Here is a 22,743-nt window from a genome sequence, read left to right on the forward strand (position 1 = left end):
AAAACCTGCCACGTTCCTGAAGATGTCTGGTGATTTTTTCCTGGTGTGGTTTGGGTTTATTTGTCCCGTTAGATTAAATTCTATTTCTTGCGAGCCACATCTGTGTGTCCCCCACACTGACCTGTAGGATTCAAACACATATAGGTATACATCAAACCAACAAACAGTCTTTGATAAACTCCCCATCAGAAAACAGTTTTTTGGCAGTTGTGGGAAATCACAATTCAGTTGTTGCTTTTGTTTTGAAGGCGACTGATATTTTTTTAAAGATTTACATAACATATGTGTGCAAGCGTCACTGTAAATGTCTTGGACTTGATGTTTATGAAAAGGATGTGAGATTGCAACTCCCAGAAGATGTCAGCTCACATGAGAAAGAACAAAGTGCGCTTTACCTCTACCAGCTTTGTGATTTTCCACAAAATCACACAAAATAAACCATTTTCTAATGTGGAGTTTATCAAATAGCCTTTGGTGGACTTTGATTTAAGGACGTGCCCCCTTCCATGGTGAAGAGTAATAAAACAAATCAATGACAATGGAGGAAATCTGGGGCTTCAACTGGAAAACAAAATGGACAATTCTGACTTCTTTGGCTTTACTACGACACATCCCAGTTATTTATCTTTGCACACGGGATAATGAAAGAGTTTGAAATTACCCAGGAGCTGGCAGCAATGTGCTCAATGAAAGGCCCTACATCAAGGAGTGATTAGTTCACAGAGGTAAGTGCATGCTTGGAAACGCTTCGGCTGAAATGGGCAAACTGGCAGGTGTTACAAAAGATGGCTGTCCAAATCTGTCAGGAAAAAATGTTGGATCGCTGAATCACAGTTTGCAGGTTTGGAGGAGCATGGTGACATAGGCTACCACACAGCTGTCAGGTGGCTCTGCCTGGGCAAAGTGCTAAAAGAGTTTGGGACCTGAGCTTCATAAGAAAAAAGGGAAAGACATTTGAGATCTCAGATGCAGAATGGAGGGCAGATCTTTCATTTGTTGTTAACTGTCCTTCACAAATCCACCTCAGACACTGAAGCTGACTTTAATGCACTTGTTCAAGCCCAAAGCAGACTAGTCTTATCTCACTGAACAAGAAAACAGAGGATAAAAACTGCAGATGAACAAGCAAAGTAACAACAGCCCTTTGTATACAATTATAAGTATTTTAAATTTTGCAAAGACATGGACATTTTGGTCACAGCTGGTTTTGGCAATGTTGATTACCATGCCTACTACATTTTCATTGTCTTCTCTTACTGGTAGCAGTTTTATAAACAGATACCAAATTAATATTAAGCAGAACTGAGTTCAGCTTTTTGGTGCAGCCCTCCGCAATGTTCCCAGTTTCTCACGTGGCCTGTTGGGAATATTAATTGCCCACTGCTGCCTGTGATGAATGTTATGAAGGTTCTGTCCTGAGTTCCAGACAGTTTATTTTATGCTCTTTTCTACCTGTATGATATCAGACAGATTGGATATCACTCAGGAACACAGCTCTGGCTGCGAGCACAGAAGCCCCACCCACATGCTATTTAGACTTTCTGATACTGAGAGGCAGCCAACCAGAAAAAAAACCCATTGTCTTAAAGGGAGAGGAACCAGAACAGCTCAACTGAGATGAACTGAGAGTCTGAACTAAAGCCGAGTATGATATAAAAAAGACTAAGTTTGAACTCTAAGTCATGCAAAACTATTTGAGGCTGAAAATCATTATGACAGCTCCCCTTTAACCAACAGCAGACCCCCCTTTAAATTCTTTGGGAATTTAGGCTCAGTCTAAACATTAAACCCTTGCTCAGGTCCCTTTTATATTCTGACTAACCTGCTTCCACGAGGAAAGTTAATCAGAGTGTAAAATGCTCTCTGCTTAGGTCCAAAAATAAACACATCAGATAAATTTAGCTGCCGACCACTCTATCATCCAATTAAAGGTGTGAATAAGCCCACCGGGCTGCAATCCTGTGCACAGAAAAAGATTTAGCCCTGACGCAGAGGTTTGTAACTCTCACCAAGATCAAACAAATATTGAACTGAAATATTGAATCTTTTAATCCATTCAATAATTTATCTTGTTATAAGGTCAGTGAATGTTTGCTTGGCAATGAGAATAAAACAAAACATATGTTTGTACACCAAATACGGCCTGTATCATCCACTGTCCATAATCGCAGCGAATGGAAAAGGACGTCATTGGTGCACAGATGGGGAGTTTTAACATATGAAGAGTTCAATCTTTTCAAGGACGGCTACATCAGCTTCTCAGAGAGGAGAGTAAAGCAGCTAAATTAGATCACCTTGATGTCTTCAAATCTGTCAAACAGACTCTTCATTCCTTCCCTCCGGTGGTAAAATCCCCCAGCTCAGCACCTCTGAAGGACAAAAATCCCCCAGAGACGGTCAGGTCAGCGGCACCATCATTTAATGAAAGCAGATCTCAGCTTTTACTCCACTAGTGTTTAAAGCTCCAGTATTTAGGTGCCCCAACTAGAAGATAAGATAAAAAACATGGTAGTTAAATTTCTAAGAGGTTAATTAGATCTTTTTTCCAAAGACTGAATATAAAAGAACTGAATAATGGTGAAAGGGATAACCATAACAAAGGACCTCTCAAAAGTTATTTTGGTTGAAACCACTCACCTGATTGATCATGAATCACTTTTGAACCTTGCAGAATGTGTCTAAAAGCCTGTTTGGCAGCTTCTCTAACAAGCTGTCACAAAAACAGCCCTCCACTGTATTTATTACTGACTCATCCTCCAGAAGAGTGAAGGCTTAATAAGATAAAACTCCCCGACTGTGCACTCGCAGCATCTCTTCATGGGTACGGCAAATGTTCACTGACGCATGAAGGATTTTGTGTTTGAAAACAAGATTTAAAAAAAAAAAATCCTGACCCACTCGGCCCATCACATAAAGAACAAACGCTTTATAAGAACCAAACTAAATAAATTAAATAGACATATTAAAGGAATAGTGCAACATTTTGTGAAGAAGCTTAATTTGATGTTCCTGGGAGTTCACTCTGAAGACTGAGGCCACTCTTATATCGAAACTAGTTAGCTCAGCTTAAAGACTGCAAACATGTGAACATGTACATGTAAAGTTAAGCATCATTTTTCAACATGCAATGACATTTTGAATATTTAAACCAAAATTGTGACCATTTTCTGTGAATTAAACCTTTTACCCAACAGTCTCGTGGCCTCCCTGCACTTCTGAGTATACGCTGTTGTAAAGAAATGAGCTCTTACAGGACTAGTTTCCTGGAAAATTCAATACAGTTTAAAATATGAGTTTTCCTTATTGTTGTCTCTGAGAAGCCTTTCCTGATTACATCTGTCTTAGTGAAGCCTCCTGCCCAGAAACAGAGGATAAAGATCGAAGATCAAAGTGTCGAGTTGAATCACTGTGCATAATAAATCTGAATTTAATCGTGGACAAATTTGGCACATTGTTTGAGAGCATGACTCACCACTATTGTCACAACAGCAGCAAGACTCTGTGACACCACAAAAGGAGAGCGTTGATGGGAAATGAAAAAAAAGAAGAAAAATACAGAAATGGAGGAAAAAGCAACTATACGCACCAAGATTCACACATATTTCAACAAATTTGGTACAGCGTGGCTCTCTGATGTAGCTCCATGCCAACATTCAGAGTGTATGAGAGGGGAAGATGCTCAGAGTTTTTCATATGCAATGTTATGTGTGTGTGGATTATTCAAATGGTGTCATATCACATGCTTAAAACCCAAATAACAGACGGAGGGAATAGTTTGAGTAAGCAGACGCTGTCGTCTTCTGGCATAAAGTCATCTTTGTTTAGGTTTTATGTCAGAGTGAGCCGGCTGATTGGCTGCTCGAGCTGTATAGGGGAGATCTCCTCATTCTACAGACACACATGCACTCTCTCTGTCTCTCTCTCTCTCTCTCTCTCACACACACACACACACACACACACACACACACACATTGTCTATATCTTTGTTTAATTTCCTGGAGGTACGCTCTCACCTCAGACCAGGTCTTCATACTCTAGTTATAATTATGTGGACTTTTTTTATGACTGTGTAAAACTGATTTTTGTACCCACAACATGATTAGCACACACACACTTACACACACACACACACTGCTATTCCTTCTCCGTCCTCATTTGCTCTGCTGTTCTTCCCTCCAACAGCTGCAGGACTCTCAGCATCTCCTGCACAGCTGACCCGGATATACTGACAGCTATGAAAAGAGCTGTTGTTGTCCACTGCTGACCCCCCACCCCCCACCCGCTCCCTCTTTTGTATCCCTACACAAACAGACATACACACACAAGCACACGTGCACAACATCACTTTACAGCAGCAGGAATCACAAGCACAGACTTGTGGTGTCATCCTAATCCCCATTTATGACGTTTTACTTTGTTGAATCCTCAGATTAAAGGTGGATGAAAGGCTCGTAGCTGCATCTTAGCTTTTGCCCCAAAATCTTTGAACTGTTCCCAAAGTTCCCTTGTTTTGAGCTGCTTTTCCACAGGTCTGTCATTTTTTGTTGTTTGACCTAGATCCATTATGCAATTGTGATTTGTACTGTCATGTCCCACATTTTGCAGCAGGAGAGGAAGGCGGGTGCAGTCAACAAATTGTTTCCTGTCGGTTTTCTCTCTCGCTCTCTCTCTTTTTCTTTTTTTTCTGCAGCAAGGCTTCAGTTACAAAGAAGCCCACAAGCTGTATTTTGTTCTGCTCACATCAAAACACACAGTGGATCCATCTCATCTGTCTGTCACACACCCACTGATCTTATTTTATTTATTTAATTTCTTTAAAAGACTTACAGGAAAGCTGTGAAATGAAGCCTTCAGTGTTTTCTTTTCCTTTTTTGTAGCAGCAGAGCTCCCTGAGTAAGTGTTTCTTGGTATAATTATGGCTCGCTGGTGCTTTTTGTCATTCATTTGCATTGAATACTTTATAACGTAATGGCTCGTCTGTGTGCTACAGCCTCAACTGGCATTCTTTCAGGCCATTTGAGTTCAGTCAGTTTGTGCAGCAGCAGCAGCAGCAGCAGCAGGGGCACTTCAGGTTGGAAAGGATCCCACCCTGAGCTCTTTAAGGGACAAAAACAAAGCCAGCCACATCAAAACAAAACAAATCAAAATGAGAGCAAGTAAAGGGATGCAGACATGAGGGAAATGAGGGCAGGGACTTCACAGAAAGGGAGTGGGTGAAAGGCGTAAAAGGAGGACACAGACAGAAGGGAACAGCGGCAGGAGAGAGATGGATGGACAGGATAAAGGAGGGCGAGAGTGAGAGGAGACAATAACGGGGGCTGCAGAACGAGGGCACAGACGGTCAGAGAGGGACGGTAAGCTCAGCTGCGGCTGCTGCCGAAGTCAGACTGGTTCACCTGATGACACATCTGTCGGTCTGACTCACCCAGACTCTGTAATCTCTCTCTTAGAGACCTGCGTGAAGCAGCAGACAACACACTGGGAAAAGACAACACACACCGCAGATGGATTACATGATGTTTCAGGCCAGTTTTCAGGCTCATATTAAACAGCAGATATCCATTTGTATTGTCGTGAAGGAAAAACAATAAAAGAGGTTTTTGTTTGTGATTTGAACTCTTTTAACTTAAAGCTGAAATGCTCAAATTCAGTCAAAGGTCAAACAGATAAGTAGCTTATCTGTGGATCAGAGATTCCTGAGCGAATTCTCTAACAAAATAAGTCTCGTTATCCTTATCTCCAGGCTGCAATGATTCAAAACTTTAAACAGGAGGTTAAATAACAGCAATAAAATAAGGAGTTTCTCACACTGAGGCTTTTCTGAAAGCTCTTAAGTGCACCTCTAACCACATTTCATGCAACAGAAAGGAAGCACAAAAATGTGGCATCCTGTTTAAATAAGGTCAGACAAGGTGACTCTGGAAGAGCAACCTGCAGATTGGAAAGAGCTAAGAAATTACATAAAAAACAGACTTATAAAATATGCAGGGGCTCTGATTAAACTAGCCAAATACATTAAAAAAATGTTAAAATTAGCCTCGCTTTGACCAATTATGTAATTAATATGATGGATACACCTTTCAGCAGGAGCAGCAATAATGGATGCGGTATTTTTTTTCTGCATTTAATAATTAGAAAACACTTTAAACTAAGTGTTTTACATTTTTGTGTGTGTGTGTGATTTTTTTACATGTGTGTCACACTGATGCAAATCCTGTTTCAGTGACTTCTCTGTTTAAATGGGGCAGAAATTCAATTTGAACATTCACATTTGAAACTTCATCAAATGGAAAATATACGTTGTTTTAGCCTCCAAAAGTATGTGTGTGTGCCTCACAGAGCCTCAAAACTCTGTGTCAACACATATGTAAAGGAGTTCAAGGCTGCCTGCTTCTGTTTGAATGAATAAAAAGGCTTTTACAGCAGCCTGCCGCTGTCCTGTATGCAGGCTAACCATACTGTGGAGCCATGTGGTGATGCTGCCCTCTAGTGGGCAAAAATAGTTGTGCAACGCCGTTGCATCAAAGCTGGTTTGCAGTTCCACTTTAACCCTTTAAAGCCAAGAGTGTCATATTTGATACATGAGTTTTTGAGGGGTTTTGACACTTCTACATCATCAGTTATTTGTCTTCTTAAGTTCATGACAGTTACAGAATTTATAAATTGAAAAAAGTACAAAATGTAGATGATAACATCAGAATATTTTATATAGCTGCAACGTTCATGTAAACCAATCAGACTGTATATAAAGAATGCTCATATATACAGCCCTATACAGGTTTTATTTGTTTAACACCAACACACAACTGTTGCCTCGGGGTGTTTTTAGGTAAAGGCCCTAAAATGTTAGAGAGAAAGACCCCAACAATCGGAGGACCTCCTGTGGGAGCATTTGGCGAAGGTGGGAAAGAAGAACCCCTTTTGAACAGAAAGACTCAGGCTGTGTTCCAATTCAGGGTCTGCACGCTTGAAGTACGCACACTACGCGTACTACGTACGGTGCGTACTACAAGTACGAGAAGTGCGGAAGTGAGAGGCTTGTGAAATGGGACGGTCTAGCCTTCATCGCGCTGTTCAGGTTGCCTAGCAACCATGATACTAACCGCGAGAAATGTTTCAAACAGCTTTGTGTGACAGAAATGAAGGAGAAAAAAATGTTTTGTTGGTCATTCATTTTTGTCATGACATCACTTTGATTAGTTGAGACCACAGGACTGTAAAACATGAGAGTTGGGCTTCATTTCTGTACTGAACAGTCATTTCAAGATTAGTTAGTAAATAATAATTAGCTAATGTTATTCATGAGACTAAAGTCATCTCACTGTGGTAATGTTAATATAATATGGACAATATTATATGTATTGTCAGATTATATATATATATATATATATATGAGCTTGAACTCTGGGTCAAAGATGCAAGTAGCAGTTAATTATATTTCCTATCACCTTAAATCTTCACTCAAAGACAAGTATCTCTGACAGTGTATATACAGATGTATTATATATAAGAGACAAATATTGTTCGTTTAATATGTTGGCATTATTACATTTGGCTCAATGCTTACATATATGTGTAAAAAGAAAATGTATGAGCTGTGATAACTGTTTCTGATAGAATGAAGAGTAGACTGATATATGAAATATTCCTTTATTGGGTGAGAAAATCAGACCATGTCATAACTGCTTTAAGTCATACAGAATAGATATCAGAGCCTTAAACAGGCCGACTTCTGCTAAATGGGTCAAACTGGGCAGAAACTATACCAACACATAACATCCTTATAGAATATGATGTAACACTATAGATCAACTTACCTCAGAATATATAAAGCATATAAACAATTACAACAATATGATGCAACAAACACAGCAGTGCTACTAATCCAAAATACTCAAAGCTTCATAGAACTGAAACAAACATTTATTTTTAGCTCCATTCTGCTGCTGATACATACTTTAGGTTTCTGAATATTAAACTTGTTGCTGCCTTTCATAGTGTGTAACTTGAAGGAGTACTTTCTCCCACACTGAAAACACTGGGATGATATAATTATTTGAACATTACCTAATAAGACTGATTCAGGACAGACAATTAGTTATTTTAAACTTCCCTAGCAGTCCTTCACAAACAGGGAACAGTCTGTCTATTCTCTTCATCTGTCAGCTGCTGCTGGCTCTTCCTCCTCCTCTTCCTCACACACTGCTGAGTTTGTCCTGGTGGATCATCAGGGGTGCAAAGCCTCACAGATGATGTGCAGCAGTGGGTCCCTCAGTCTGTCCTCACTCTGGACACTTGCAGTTGTCACACATGGAAATCAAATGTGTGATAAGCTGCAGGATTCAAACACAAGTGTAACTTATAAATACATGTTCATACTTTTATTCCACAATCAGAGAGAAAGAAACAGAGAGAGAGTGCAGGACAGACAGACAGGTGACAGTCTCAGGTGTACACACTGCTACAAAACAGCACAAGAGAAGGAGGATTTAGTGTTTGTGTTATTACGAGTGCTAAACAAGAAGAGTTCCCAGATGGTACAGTGGACACATGTGTGACTCCTGTGATTAAAGCATCTTTCTTTCAGCTTAACGAGTGAACCGTCAGCTCGTTCAAACACACGTTAAAGTCCGTTTGGCTCGACACCACCGAACAGAGGCAGCAATATAACATAGCTAACATTATATTCAGGACTGCAAACCGAGCAGCATCACTGACTTTCAGCTTGTTGTGTTTGTGGATATATGACTGACTTTAATTATCCATAAAATCATCACATTCTCTGTAAGATTAAGGTCGACTATATATATATATTTAGAAGTAGAGACTTTAAAACCAAGTTACCGCGGAAAGTACAAACATCACTAATGTCACATAACTTTGCCGACATGTGGCCAACAGTAATGTTTTAATGTTCTTAAACATTCGTACATAAATAAGTGACATCATATTTAGTACTTACTTTTGACAGTTCACTCTTCGGCCGCTCCCTTCTGCCGTATTTTGCGGCAAAATTATCCACACCCACCGCCGCGCTATGGATTGTGGGATATATGGGACCACGAAGCGTGCACCGGACCACGCTTGATATTTGGGGAAATCGACGGCGCATTTGGAGTATGCATTTGAAGTACACTTTGAATTGGGACAGCCGTCGTCGCGTGGCGGTGACGTAATCGCACTTGAAATGCGTACTTCAAGCGTGCATACCCTGAATTGGGACACAGCCTCAGGCTCAGATGACATTTAATGACATGCAATAAAGGGGAGATAAAGGTCTGAACCTGAAGTTGTAGGAAAGGAAAAAGTTCATGGCAATATCAAAACTAGAGAAGGAGTCTGTCTCCTGAACCCAAACTGGGAATCGGTGCCACAGGTTCTTTGAACTTTGACCTTTAAGCTGCGTGGAGGGAGTTTCATGACTGAACTAAGATGATGAATTTTGGATGACCCCGCTGAGCAAAAGAGAAATAAAAATGGAGAACCAGGTGGTGGGCGTGGCCTGCTAGCGTGCTGACACGCTAACACCAACAACAGATAGTCGGAAAACTTTCATCTCTCAAGTGAAACGAAATAAAAATGATGGAAGAGGTGAAAGAGCTGCTCTCTAAAGATTTCAACCACCTGTTCAGCGGGATGAAGAGGGGACAGTGAAACGCACAGGTAAGACATCTTTGAGTGTTTGCTGGTGTTTACAGCAGTTGGAGTCAGTCACTGTTTGTGTGTTCACCATTTTTATAATCAGCGGGTTATTTCTGCTGCGCTGAAACCTATTTGTGTTTGACATATATTGAATATTAAGCATTATTTTAAGTGACCCGAGGGGTGTGCTAAACATAGCCAGTCTTTCATAGCCTTAACTGACTCGAGAAAACTTAAAAATGGTAAATGGTAAATGCCCTGTATTTATATAGCGCTTTTCTGGTCCCTAAGGACCCCAAAGCGCTTTACATATCCAGTCATTCACCCATTCACCCATTCACGCACACACTGGAGATAATGGGCATCGACCACAGTGGTTATCAACTTTCTCACATAAACATTTCACGTCAGAAAGTGATTATCGGTTTAAACCATTGACCGGTTTGTACACACATACAGAAAGACATTACTATGACATCCACTTCAAATTGAACTACAGGGTGATGCTATGATACATGATATTGAGACACACAATTCTAATCTGATATGACATTCTTAGCAAATTTACAGCCAATAAAACAAAACACAAATTCAAAGTTTTTTTTTATTTTTATTTTATTTTGTTTTGTGGTTTGGTGCTGTTTCTTAACTCAAAATGTCCTGTTGTAATTGGACATTTTGATTTAAGAAACAGCATCAAACCCCAACAACACTTCCCTCATGGTGCTTTATATTGTAAGGTCAAGACCCTACAATAATGCACAAAAACTCCAACCCCCTAGAGCAAGCACTTTGGCGACAGTGGGAAGGAAAAACTCTCTTTTAAAAGAGAGAAACCTTCGGCAGACCCAGGCTCTGGGATGGGGTGGCCATCTGCCTCGGCCAGTTGGTGATGAGGGAAGGAAGTTGGGAGAAGAAGAGTGGTTCTTTTTAACCACTCTGGTTTGAAAATTAAATTTAGATGCCCAATTTAAATGAATATTTTAAGCCAATTTAAGAGTTTTGTCACATAATCGCATGCACGTGTCAGTTGAATTTTAGCGTGCACACGAGAAAGCCCTAAAGATGATGTTTCGGCTCCTCAGTTTGGCATGTGTTTTGAAGGTTTTGACGATTGCTTCGTCAACCACTGGGTTGCTTGACTTCATTAAGAGTCCTGGAGAATCCCACCTGTCATGGAGTTCGTTGTATACTGACAGGGCGAGTTGTTCAATGTTCTCCAAGGACATTTTGTAGTGTTTGGACAGAATTTTGTTCCAGATCTTGTGGGAAAGCCTCTGTATAATAAAATCTGATGTTCCTGGACGCCATGTTGTCGTCTCATTTTCTTGGCTCATAGCGTGCATTACCAGAGCTTGAGTGACGTTTTTCACCACGTCCTTGTACTCTTCTCTGTGTTTAGAGACACTGAGGACTCTTCTTGGTAATGACAGCAGCTTTTTGGTGAAGGCTGGGACAGTAATATTATCAAGCTGTTCCCTCAGCTTCATAATCAAATGTTTGTCCTTGCAGCTGTGTGCTATGCATAGATCCTTGAGAATGACCTTGTCAAGATTTTTCAGCCGTTTTGGGGACAGATCCAAATGTTTCAGCTCGATTTCAGGCCAGATTTTCTGAATCAGGCGATCGCTGATGCAGTCAGGAGTGAGGCGCTCTGTGAAGAGCTTGTATTTAGAGGAGACTTTTTCTATGGCCTGTGAAACCACCAACTGGATCAGTCTGTTGACACACAACTTTTCCTCCATTTTCTGTGTTTTCTCCAGTGTTGATATTTCAGCCTTTGATGAGGACGACTCTGGGGTTGCCGTCTCTACTGCCTCTGTCTTTGCCTGCGCTAATTCTTTGGTCTGCTCGTCCGTTTTTTTCTGCATGTCTTCTGTGTCCTTCACCACTTTCTGCTCTTCCAGGACTTTCTTATTTTCTTCCTGCTGGACTTTCTTCTCCTGCTCCAGATTCTCTCTGTGTGTTTTCTCATTCCACAGAGTTTCTTTCAGAGAGGCCTCGTGTTTCTGAAGCTGTGCGAGCTCAGCAGACAGACTTTCCTTCTCCTGTTTCAGGATCAGGATTTCGCTGTCCCTCTGCCGAAGCTGCTCTTTCAGACAGTTCATCTCAAGGTCAAAGGTTATGATCTTTGCCTGATCTGAACAAGTCTGATCCTCTCTTTCTTCTCCAGCTTGGATCTTATATTGGTCCAGCTTGGTACGCATCATTGAAATTTGTGCCATCAGCTGTTTGACTTGCTGTCTGGCTGTCTTTGAATCCTCTTTTAAAAGTTTATTTTCAGACAGAGCTTTTAGGAAGGCTTTCCTAACCTGAATAAGGTCGTCCAGTGTACTCTTTGGCAGAGTGCACACAAATGTTGGTTTCTCGTGTGTCTGAAGCTGTGCAAGTTCAGCAGACAGACTGTCCTTCTCCTGTTTGAGGATCAGGATTTCGCTGTCCCTCTGCTGAAGCTGCTGTTTCAGACGGTTCATCTCAAGGTCAAAGGTGATGGTCTTTTCCTGACCTGAGTACGTCTGATCCCTTTTTTCTTTGGTGGCGCTGCTCATTTCCACTTTGCGTGTCACTGATTCATCAGTGAGTTTTCCAGCTTGGATCTCATACTGATCCAGCTTGGCATGCACCAGTGAAATTTGGGCCATCAGCTGTTTGATTTGCTGTCTGGCTGTCTTTGTACCCTCTTTTAAAAGTTGATTTTCAGAGAGAGTGTTTTGGAAGGCTTTCCTAACCTGAATAAGCTTGTCCAGTGCACTTTTTGGCAGAGTGCACACAAATTCTGGTTTTGCTTTTAGGTTGCTCATTTTTGACATTTGGAACAAAGCTACGGTGTTACAATGAATCAGATATTGAAATAAGACTGAGGGTAGCAGAACAAAAGTTCATCCAGTGAATCGCTTGTGACTGTAAGCAAGAAACGTGCTTGTCCAGTGTGGGTTTCACCTGCTATTTATGGACTTGGGTTGACTTTGATGTGACGGCCTGATTCTCTTACCTTTCATCTTTGAAACCGGCCCCGCCCACAACAACGCTCCCTATTGGCTGATTGAAAATAGGTAACGCCCACAAAGAACAGGCTGTCAGAGCTTCTGACGTCATGGCCCGATTCTCTTGCCTATGTTCTTTTTTTTTTTTTTTTTTTTTTTTTTTTTTTTAAACGGCCCGAAAACCATTTTCAGCACTTACACAAAAGCTCTTGTTTGTGTTAGAAAACCTTTATTTTCCACGCTCTCCTCACGTCCATCCGCCTCTATCACGTCTTTTTGCCCACTCCGAGAATATTGCCTGTGTCCCCGTTGCTTACTCATAAGGTAGGAATGAGAATATTTCAAATAAGCGGGCGAACTGATCTATTAATGTTTCCGACACACATTTTCATTTAAACAATGATAAAATGATGTCTTCGTTTTCTGTGTTTTATATATATATAATGAAATAAGCTGAACTCTCCTGTTTAGAAAAGAATGCAAGTTTTTAAATCAATCTTAAAACCAACCACAGCGATAAAAGCTATTTGCTGTTTGAATAACGTTTAATTGCCACTGTATGAGCTCATCTTGCGTTCCATCCTTGGGAGAGACCTGCGGCTGCCTCCTTCCTTTGGCTCCGTGGGTGTCTTTATCTGAGCATCACTTTAGCCTCCACTATGACGCCCCTGGTAGCAACATTTAACTTTCAAGGCTGTTTACAATCAGACAAAAAAGTCTCAGTTTTGAGCGTAATCAGCTCCTAGTTGTTCTGACCTCACCACAGCGCCATCTGTTCAACACGACGTCTGTGTGCAGACTCATGACGTCATGGCACAGGTATTAAAACATCTGTGACACCAGAGAGATGCTGGTTCATGACAGCCATAAATATGTTAAAAATGAAGATATTTCACTGTGTTCAGGTACCAGATTTAGTGCTATATGAGGCATTTTAATAGAAAAGGCTGCGAGACAGTGTTTGGATCTCCGTTTTTTCATGTTGTGTGCGAATATCAAAAGTGAGGCTCAGTGTTTGTTGTTAAACTTTAACCTTACCTATTCCCTGCAATAAAAATACACATTTGTTAAAAGGTTCTGTTTGTTATAACAGTAAGAATATGCTTACCTAGTTTTGCTATGTAAATCTGTAATTAATTTTACTTAGAGCTGGGCGATATGACCCAAAATTCATATCTCGATATTTTTTAGCTGGATGGCGATATAAGATATATATCTCGATATCTTTTTAAAGCCATAAAGTAAGAACAAAAAGAGAGTTCTTAGTCAAAGCTGTGTCCCACATGTCACACAGGCAATTTTATTAACATACAGCATAGATGTACATGAAAAAAACTACTCAAAAATAAATTATGAGCATTTATTAAAGAATGATGCTCTATAAATAAAAGAAAACTATGTTGTTTTGTGCATAACAAAGAGCTCACAATTGTGCAGTCAAAATGTAAACTAAAAGACGCTGAGCATAATAACAAAGAGAGATTTCACAGCTGCTCTGTTCCCAACTTCAACTGCGTGACTGACAGCCTGGAGTTTGAAATCCACTTCGTAACCATGTCTCTGAACAGGTGCCATTTATGGTTCTTATACACACAAAATACGGTAATATTACGTTGAAGCACAGTACGTATTACTCCGCGAGGCTCCTCGGTAGCCGTAATGCTCCGACAATCCATCAAGCGGTGCAGCTCCGTAGCTTACCAAAGGCGAACTAAAACATTTTTTGACAGATTGCTGAGCGCTGTGTATCACATAAAATCGGTTTGCGGTCATCAAGCACAACCAGAATTCATACAAAAGGCACGCAGTCAACTTTTGAGAAAATGAAAGGATTTCAGGCCGTGCATGGCGTTAGCGTGGCTAGCTCGTTAGCGTGGTTAGCTCGTTAACACGTTGACGCCGTCCAGGCCCACGCACGGGGCGATGCGCAGTAACTCATTAACGGAGATTTGCCGTGTCCATCTTGTCGCTGCCTGCAGGTGAAGCGATGGGGGAGGAGGGGGAGTTGTGTTCAGTGAAGGAGAGGCGAGGTCGAGTAACGTTGCGTAAAGACAAAAGTGGACGAAAGAGAGGATATAAAGGATATTGTCACATCTTATATCTCGTATAAAAATATATCGATATTTTTAAAAAACTCGATATATCGCCCAGCTCTAATTTTACTTTTGGAAAAGGTTTGTAAAAGTGATTAGTTTGTTAACTTCTGGACCCTCCCAATAATTAAGGGAGTAAGAGCAGCCTGGAGGGGTGTGCTGGAAATGTTTTGTTTGCCAAATATCAGATGGGATGACGGGAGGATTTAAAATGATTTTTGACCACTTTTTGAACCTGTTGAATCAGATTAAGTTAACTTTTGTTTATGTTTAAGTTGTAAGAAATTATTGGGTTGATTTTTATTTATATTTTTTCACAAAATAAACGCCAGAACTTAAAAGGCCATGACACTGGTTCTCATTTCTTCTCGTCTCACTGCCCTCGCTACCAGACAAGGTTTCTATGAACGTCCATGTAATCTGCCTCACTGTGTTTAGTTAGACAATCTAAGTTGATGCTACTACTTTAAGCAGAGCTGGAAATGGATCTTTTTGGCCTGAGTGGATGAAAATGAGCATCAACTATTTCATTCTCCTTTCGCCTCCGTGCTGCCCTGCTTCATCTTTGCCCACTTCATCTGCTCTTGGCTGGTTTTATTCTTCTTCGCTTGGCGATCTACGATGAACTTCATGGAAAGTCCTGGTGGAGAATGGCTTTATCGAGCCGCTGTTGGCCTCATTGGGTATTTGGGCTGGTTTAATGTGGCCGAGGGGACGACGCGGTGCAGGACTGCGCTCTATCACGGGTATATACTGACTGATATTTGAGTCCTCTGTGCTGTGTGGTGCTCGAAGATGAGCACAGATCCTCCTGATTTTGTGATAGAGCCCATGTACACTTTAATCACAGCTGCCTGTGTTATTGCAGTTTACGTCCACAGTCTAATACTTAAAGTTATTTATTATAGTACTATAGACTTTAATCTTTATTATTAAAGTCTTCCATCCAAACCCTGACAAAGATGAGCTGAAAGGTGCCAGCACAGAGCAGCAACCTGAAGATGAAGTGGGATTCTGTATGTTTGCAGTTGCAGCAAAGATGGCAGACCACCGTCCGTCTGCCCCATCAGCACACTGCAATAAAAGAATGAGGAAGCTGGCCGAGAACTTCTACTCCTGATGTGCACTTGACATCCACAGGACGACTAGAAAGAGACAGAGTCATGCAGAATGTTTTAATCTAGATCATGTGGCTGTGTTTTGTAGCACTCTGACCTTCTGCCTGATTTATCCACAGATATAATGTCTGAAGGCATTACTCATCTTAATGTGGAGATGAATTTGAATATGCATTTTCTGCTGTGCATTAAATCATTTCACTGTGTGTCAAACCATTACAACATCAAATGATCCTCCTGTTCCTTAAACTTATGTCCTGTTTCTACACGGACTGATCTGCTGCTCAGTGTCCATCGCTCCCTCCTTTAAAATCCTGTTTATCAGTTTTAAGTCAGATGTGTCAGTCTGAGGGTGAACACAATCTAAATAAATCTAAATAAAACCAGCTTGAAGGCTTTCTATTCAAAATTAAAATAATTAATTGTCTGAAAATAATATTGTTATGAAGGCATAGATGCATTTCCAAGAGGGGGGAGCTTTTTTGTCTTTGCCAAGGTGTTTAATCTTGAAAACTGCTTGACACACTGGCAGGCAGAAAAGGCCATTCGGTGAAAATATCAATTCTGGGGATCTGGAACACGGAAAGTAGAATATCTAAACAAATGGAACCAGCTAACCTCAAACACCGGTTATACTTTGAGTATCTCCGGTGTTTTTTCACCACCGGTTTGTACACACATACAGAAAGACATTACTATGACATCCACTTCAAGTTGAACTACAGGGTGATGCTATGATACATGATATTGAGACACACAATTCTAATCTTATGACATTCTTAGCAAATTTACAGCCAATAAAACAAAACACAAATTCAAAGTTTTTTTTTTATTTTTTATTTTTATTTTATTTTGTTTTGTGGTTTGGTGCTGTTTCTTAATTCAAAATGTCCTGTTGTAATTGGACATTTTGATTTAAGAAACAGCATCAAACCCCAACAACACTTCCCTCATGGTGCTTTATATTGTAAGGTCAAGACCCTACAATAATGCACAAAAACTCCAACCCCCTAGAGCAAGCACTTTGGCGACAGTGGGAAGGAAAAACTCTCTTTTAAAAGAGAGAAACCTTCGGCAGACCCAGGCTCTGGGATGGGGTGGCCATCTGCCTCGGCCAGTTGGTGATGAGGGAAGGAAGTTGGGAGAAGAAGAGTGGTTCTCTTTAACCACTCTGGTTTGAAAATTAAATTTAGATGCCCAATTTAAATGAATATTTTAAGCCAATTTAAGAGTTTTGTCACATAATCGCATGCACGTGTCAGTTGAATTTTAGCGTGCACATGAGAAAGCCCTAAAGATGATGTTTCGGCTCCTCAGTTTGGCATGTGTTTTGAAGGTTTTGACGATTGCTTCGTCAACCACTGGGTTGCTTGACTTCATTAAGAGTCCTGGAGAATCCCACCTGTCATGGAGTTCGTTGTATACTGACAGGGCGAGTTGTTCAATGTTCTCCAAGGACATTTTGTAGTTTTTGGACAGAATTTTGTTCCAGATCTTATGGGAAAGCCTCTGTATAATAAAATCTGATGTTCCTGGACGCCATGTTGTCGTCTCATTTTCTTGGCTCATAGCGTGCATTACCAGAGCTTGAGTGACGTTTTTCACCACGTCCTTGTACTCTTCTCTGTGTTTAGAGACACTGAGGACTCTTCTTGGTAATGACAGCAGCTTTTTGGTGAAGGCTGGGACAGTAATATTATCAAGCTGTTCCCTCAGCTTCATAATCAAATGTTTGTCCTTGCAGCTGTGTGCTATGCATAGATCCTTGAGAATGGCCTTGTCAAGATTTTTCAGCCGTTTTGGGGACAGATCCAAATGTTTCAGCTCGATTTCAGGCCAGATTTTCTGAATCAGGCGATCGCTGATGCAGTCAGGAGTGAGGCGCTCTGTGAAGAGCTTGTATTTAGAGGAGACTTTTTCTATGGCCTGAGAAACCACCAACTGGATCAGTCTGTTGACACACAACTTTTCCTCCATTTTCTGTGTTTTCTCCAGTGTTGATATTTCAGCCTTTGATGAGGACGACTCTGGGGTTGCCGTCTCTACTGCCTCTGTCTTTGCCTGCGCTAATTCTTTGGTCTGCTCGTCCAGTTTTTTCTGCATTTCTTCTGTGTCCTTCACCACTTTCTGCTCTTCCAGGACTTTCTTATTTTCTTCCTGCTGGACTTTCTTCTCCTGCTCCAGATTCTCTCTGTGTGTTTTCTCATTCCACAGAGTTTCTTTCAGAGAGGCCTCGTGTTTCTGAAGCTGTGCGAGCTCAGCAGACAGACTTTCCTTCTCCTGTTTCAGGATCAGGATTTCGCTGTCCCTCTGCCGAAGCTGCTCTTTCAGACAGTTCATCTCAAGGTCAAAGGTTATGATCTTTGCCTGATCTGAACAAGTCTGATCCTCTCTTTCTTCTCCAGCTTGGATCTTATATTGGTCCAGCTTGGTACCCATCAATGAAATTTGTGCCATCAGCTGTTTAATTTGCTGTCTGGCTGTCTTTGAATCCTCTTTTAAAAGTTTATTTTCAGACAGAGCTTTTAGGAAGGCTTTCCTAACCTGAATAAGGTCGTCCAGTGTACTCTTTGGCAGAGTGCACACAAATGTTGGTTTCTCGTGTGTCTGAAGCTGTGCAAGTTCGGCAGACAGACTGTCCTTCTCCTGTTTGAGGATCAGGATTTCGCTGTCCCTCTGCTGAAGCTGCTGTTTCAGACGGTTCATCTCAAGGTCAAAGGTGATGGTCTTTTCCTGACCTGAGTAAGTCTGATCCCCTTTTTCTTTGGTGGCGCTGCTCATTTCCACTTTGCGTGACACTGATTCATCAGTGAGTTTTCCAGCTTGGATCTCATACTGGTCCAGCTTGGCACGCACCAGTGAAATTTGGGCCATCAGCTGTTTGATTTGCTGTCTGGCTGTCTTTGTACCCTCTTTTAAAAGTTGATTTTCAGAGAGAGTGTTTTGGAAGGCTTTCCTAACCTGAATAAGCTTGTCCAGTGCACTTTTTGGCAGAGTGCACACAAATTCTGGTTTTGCTTTTAGGTTGCTCATTTTTGACATTTGGAACAAAGCTACAATGAATCAGATATTGAAATAAAACTGAGGGTAGCAGAACAAAAGTTCATCCAGTGAATCGCTCGTGACTGTAAGTAAGAAACGTGCTTGTCCAGTGTAGGTTTCACCTGCTATTTATGGACTTGGGTTGACTTTGATGTGACGGCCTGATTCTCTTACCTTTCATCTTTGAAACCGGCCCCGCCCACAACAACGCTCCCTATTGGCTGATTGAAAATAGGTAACGCCCACAAAGAACAGGCTGTCAGAGCTTCTGACGTCATGGCCCGATTCTCTTGCCTGTGTTCTTTTTTTTCCTCTTTTTTTTTTTTTTTTTTTTTAAACGGCCCGAAAACCATTTTCAGCACTTACACAAAAGCTCTTGTTTGTGTTAGAAAACCTTTATTTTCCACGCTCTCCTCACTTCCATCCGCCTCTATCACGTCTTTTTGCCCACTCCGAGAATATTGCCTGTGTCCCCGTTGCTTACTCATAAGGTAGGAATGAGAATATTTCAAAAAAGCGGGCGAACTGATCTATTAATGTTTCCGACACACATTTTCATTTAAACAATGATAAAATGATGTCTTCGTTTTCTGTGTTATATATAATGAAATAAGCTGAACTCTCCTGTTTAGAAAAGAATGCAAGTTTTTAAATCAATCTTAAAACCAACCACAGCGATAAAAGCTATTTGCTGTTTGAATAACGTTTAATTGCCACTGTATGAGCTCATCTTGCGTTCCATCCTTGAGAGAGACCTGCGGCTGCCTCCTTCCTTTGGCTCCGTGGGTGTCTTTATCTGAGCATCACTTTAGCCTCCACTATGACGCCCCTGGTAGCAACATTTAACTTTCAAGGCTGTTTACAATCAGACAAAAAAGTCTCAGTTTTGAGCGTAATCAGCTCTTAGTTATTCTGACCTCACCACAGCGCCATCTGTTCAACACGACGTCTGTGTGCAGACTCATGACGTCATGGCACAGGTATTAAAACATCTGTGACACCAGAGAGATGCTGGTTCATGACAGCCATAAATATGTTAAAAATGAAGATATTTCACTGTGTTCAGGTACCAGATTTAGTGCTCTATGAGGCATTTTAATAGAAAAGGCTGCGAGACAGTGTTTGGATCTCCGTTTTTTCATGTTGTGTGCTATGTAAATCTGTAATTAATTTTACTTTTGGAAAAGGTTTGTAAAAGTGATTAGTTTGTTAACTTCTGGACCCTCCCAATAATTAAGGGAGTAAGAGTAAGAGCAGCCTGGAGGGGTGTGCTGGAAATGTTTTGTTTGCCAAATGTCAGTTGGGACGACGGGAGGATTTAAAATGATTTTTGACCACTTTTCGAACCTGCTGAATCAGATTAAGTTAACTCTTGTTTATGTTTAAGTTGTAAGAAATTATTGGGTTGATTTTTATTTATATTTTTTCACAAAATAAACGCCAGAACTTAAAAGGCCATGACACTGGTTCTCATCTCTTCTCGTCTCACTGCCCTCGCTACCAGACAAGGTTTCTATGAACGTCCATGTAATCTGCCTCACTGTGTTTAGTTAGACAATCTAAGTTGATGCTACTACTTTAAGCAGAGCTGGAAATGGATCTTTTTGGCCTGAGTGGATGAAAATGAGCATCAACTATTTCATTCTCCTTTCGCCTCCGTGCTGCCCTGCTTCATCTTTGCCCACTTCATCTGCTCTTGGCTGGTTTTATTCTTCTTCGCTTGGCGATCTACGATGAACTTCATGGAAAGTCCTGGTGGAGAATGGCTTTATCGAGCCGCTGTTGGCCTCATTGGGTATTTGGGTTGGTTTAATGTGGCCGAGGGGAAGACGCGGTGCAGGACTGCGCTCTATCACGGGTATATACTGACTGATATTTGCATCCTCTGTGGTGTGTGGTGCTCGAAGATGAGCACCGATCCTCCTGATTTTGTGATAGAGCCCATGCACGCTTTCATCACAGCTGCCTGTGTTGTTGCAGTTTAAGTATTAGACTGTGGATGTAAAGTTATTTATTATAAAGTCTTCCATCCAAACCCTGACAAAGATGAGCTGAAAGGTGCCAGCACAGAGCAGCAACCTGAAGATGAGGTGGGATTTTGTATGTTTGCAGTTGCAGCAAAGATGGCAGACCACTGTCCGTCTGCCCCATTAGCACACTGCAATAAAAGAATGAGGAAGCTGGCCGAGAACTTCTACTCCTGATGTGCACTTGACATCCACAGGACGACTAGAAAGAGACAGAGTCATGCAGAATGTTTTAATCTAGATCACGTGGCTGTGTTTTGTAGCACTCTGACCTTCTGCTTGATTTATCCACAGATATAATGTCTGAAGGCATTACTCATCTTAATGTGGAGATGAATTTGAATATGCACTTTCTGCTGTGCATTAAATCATTTCACTGTGTGTCAAACCATTACAACATCAAATGATCCTCCTGTTCCTTAAACTTATGTCCTGTTTCTACACGGACTGATCTGCTGCTCAGTGTCCATCGCTCCCTCCTTTAAAATCCTGTTTATCAGTTTTAATTCAGATGTGTCAGTCTGAGGGTGAACACAATCTAAATAAACCTAAATAAAACCAGCTTGAAGGCTTTCTATTCAAAATTATAATAATTAATTGTCTGAAAATAATATTGTTATGAAGGCATAGATGCATTTCCAAGAGGGGGGAGCTTTTTTGTCTTTGCCAAGGTGTTTAATCTTGAAAACTGCTTGACACACTGGCAGGCAGAAAAGACCATTCGGTGAAAATATCAATTCTGGGGATCTGGAACACGGAAAGTAGAATATCTAAACAAATGGAACCAGCTAACCTCAAACACTGGTTATACTTTGAGTATCTCCGGTGTTTTTTCACCACCGGTTTGTTACTAGTTGACCTACATTATAATATTTCAAATGTGTCTTATGAATTATATCAAGACATTTTGAACCAAAGATATTTCTAATCGGTCATAAAGGATTGGATTAATCGGGTCATGTGACTTTTCTGCGCGTAAAGGATCGCAAAAGTGCCGCTGCTCCAATCAGCGGCGTTATCAGATGATGCTAAAAACGTGATTATAAATCTGCACAGGAGACAAAAATACAGCAGTAACAACCATCATTGTTGCAGATAAAGCGGTAAAATAAACATTTGAATTCATGTTAATTATTTTATTGTTGAATTTCCAGTCGGTGCTGTTAATTTCTAAGGTGATGGCTGCACATAAAAATCAAATGTCACTCTCCCACAGCCTAATGACCTTACTTTGCTCACTTTGTGCTGAGTATATTTCATTTCCTGTGATCTTTGTTTATTGCAGAAGTGGCTTTAAATGTCTTGTGCAGGGAGCTGAAATGTTGTTTCAAATATTCTTTCCCAGTAGAGGGCAGTAGATCCATGTGCATGGATGATTATTCCCTCGCACGCCAGCCTGAACCTCTCAGTGTATTGTTTGTGATTTTAAATCACTGGCTGCCAGTTTAGTCTGGACCTAACCTGTTTTGGCAGAATACAACAGTAGTGACGCTACATCAGTGAGACTGTTGCAAATGAAGTGTGGGCTGGCTGACTGCGCTGCCTTTTTCAACACTGGAGGAGCTGCTTCATGCATTGCTGTTGGGATGCTGGAGCAAAAACAGGTTTTGGGATTTCATAGAGGGTACATCCATCCATCCATCCATCCATTTTCTGTTTATCCAGGCTGCATAGGGTAGCAATTAAGGAAGAGATGCCTGGAATTCCAGCCATCTCCTCCAGCTCCTCTTCCTGATCCAGCTGAAAGACATAATCTCTCCATCGTGTCCCGGGTCTGCTCTGTGTTCTGCTCACAGTTTGATATGTCCAAAACACCTCACAGGTGACCAGGGGAATC

The 22,743-nt window shown here is 41.1% G+C and overlaps 1 long non-coding RNA gene across 6 annotated transcripts in view; it reads left to right on the plus strand.

The window, feature by feature from the left end:
- The first annotated feature begins 9,186 nt into the window (after positions 1–9,186).
- Positions 9,187–22,743, plus strand: part of LOC102075754 (uncharacterized) — a 103,715-nt gene continuing 90,158 nt past the window's right edge. For all 6 annotated transcript variants that reach the window (XR_003216064.1, XR_003216063.1, XR_003216065.1 and 3 more), the window contains exon 1: positions 9,187–9,663. This is a non-coding gene — a long non-coding RNA (uncharacterized LOC102075754). The remainder of the gene's footprint in view (positions 9,664–22,743) is intronic.

This window comes from Oreochromis niloticus, linkage group LG22 (assembly GCF_001858045.2).
Source record: "Oreochromis niloticus isolate F11D_XX linkage group LG22, O_niloticus_UMD_NMBU, whole genome shotgun sequence".
NCBI classification, from domain to species: Eukaryota; Metazoa; Chordata; class Actinopteri; order Cichliformes; family Cichlidae; genus Oreochromis; species Oreochromis niloticus.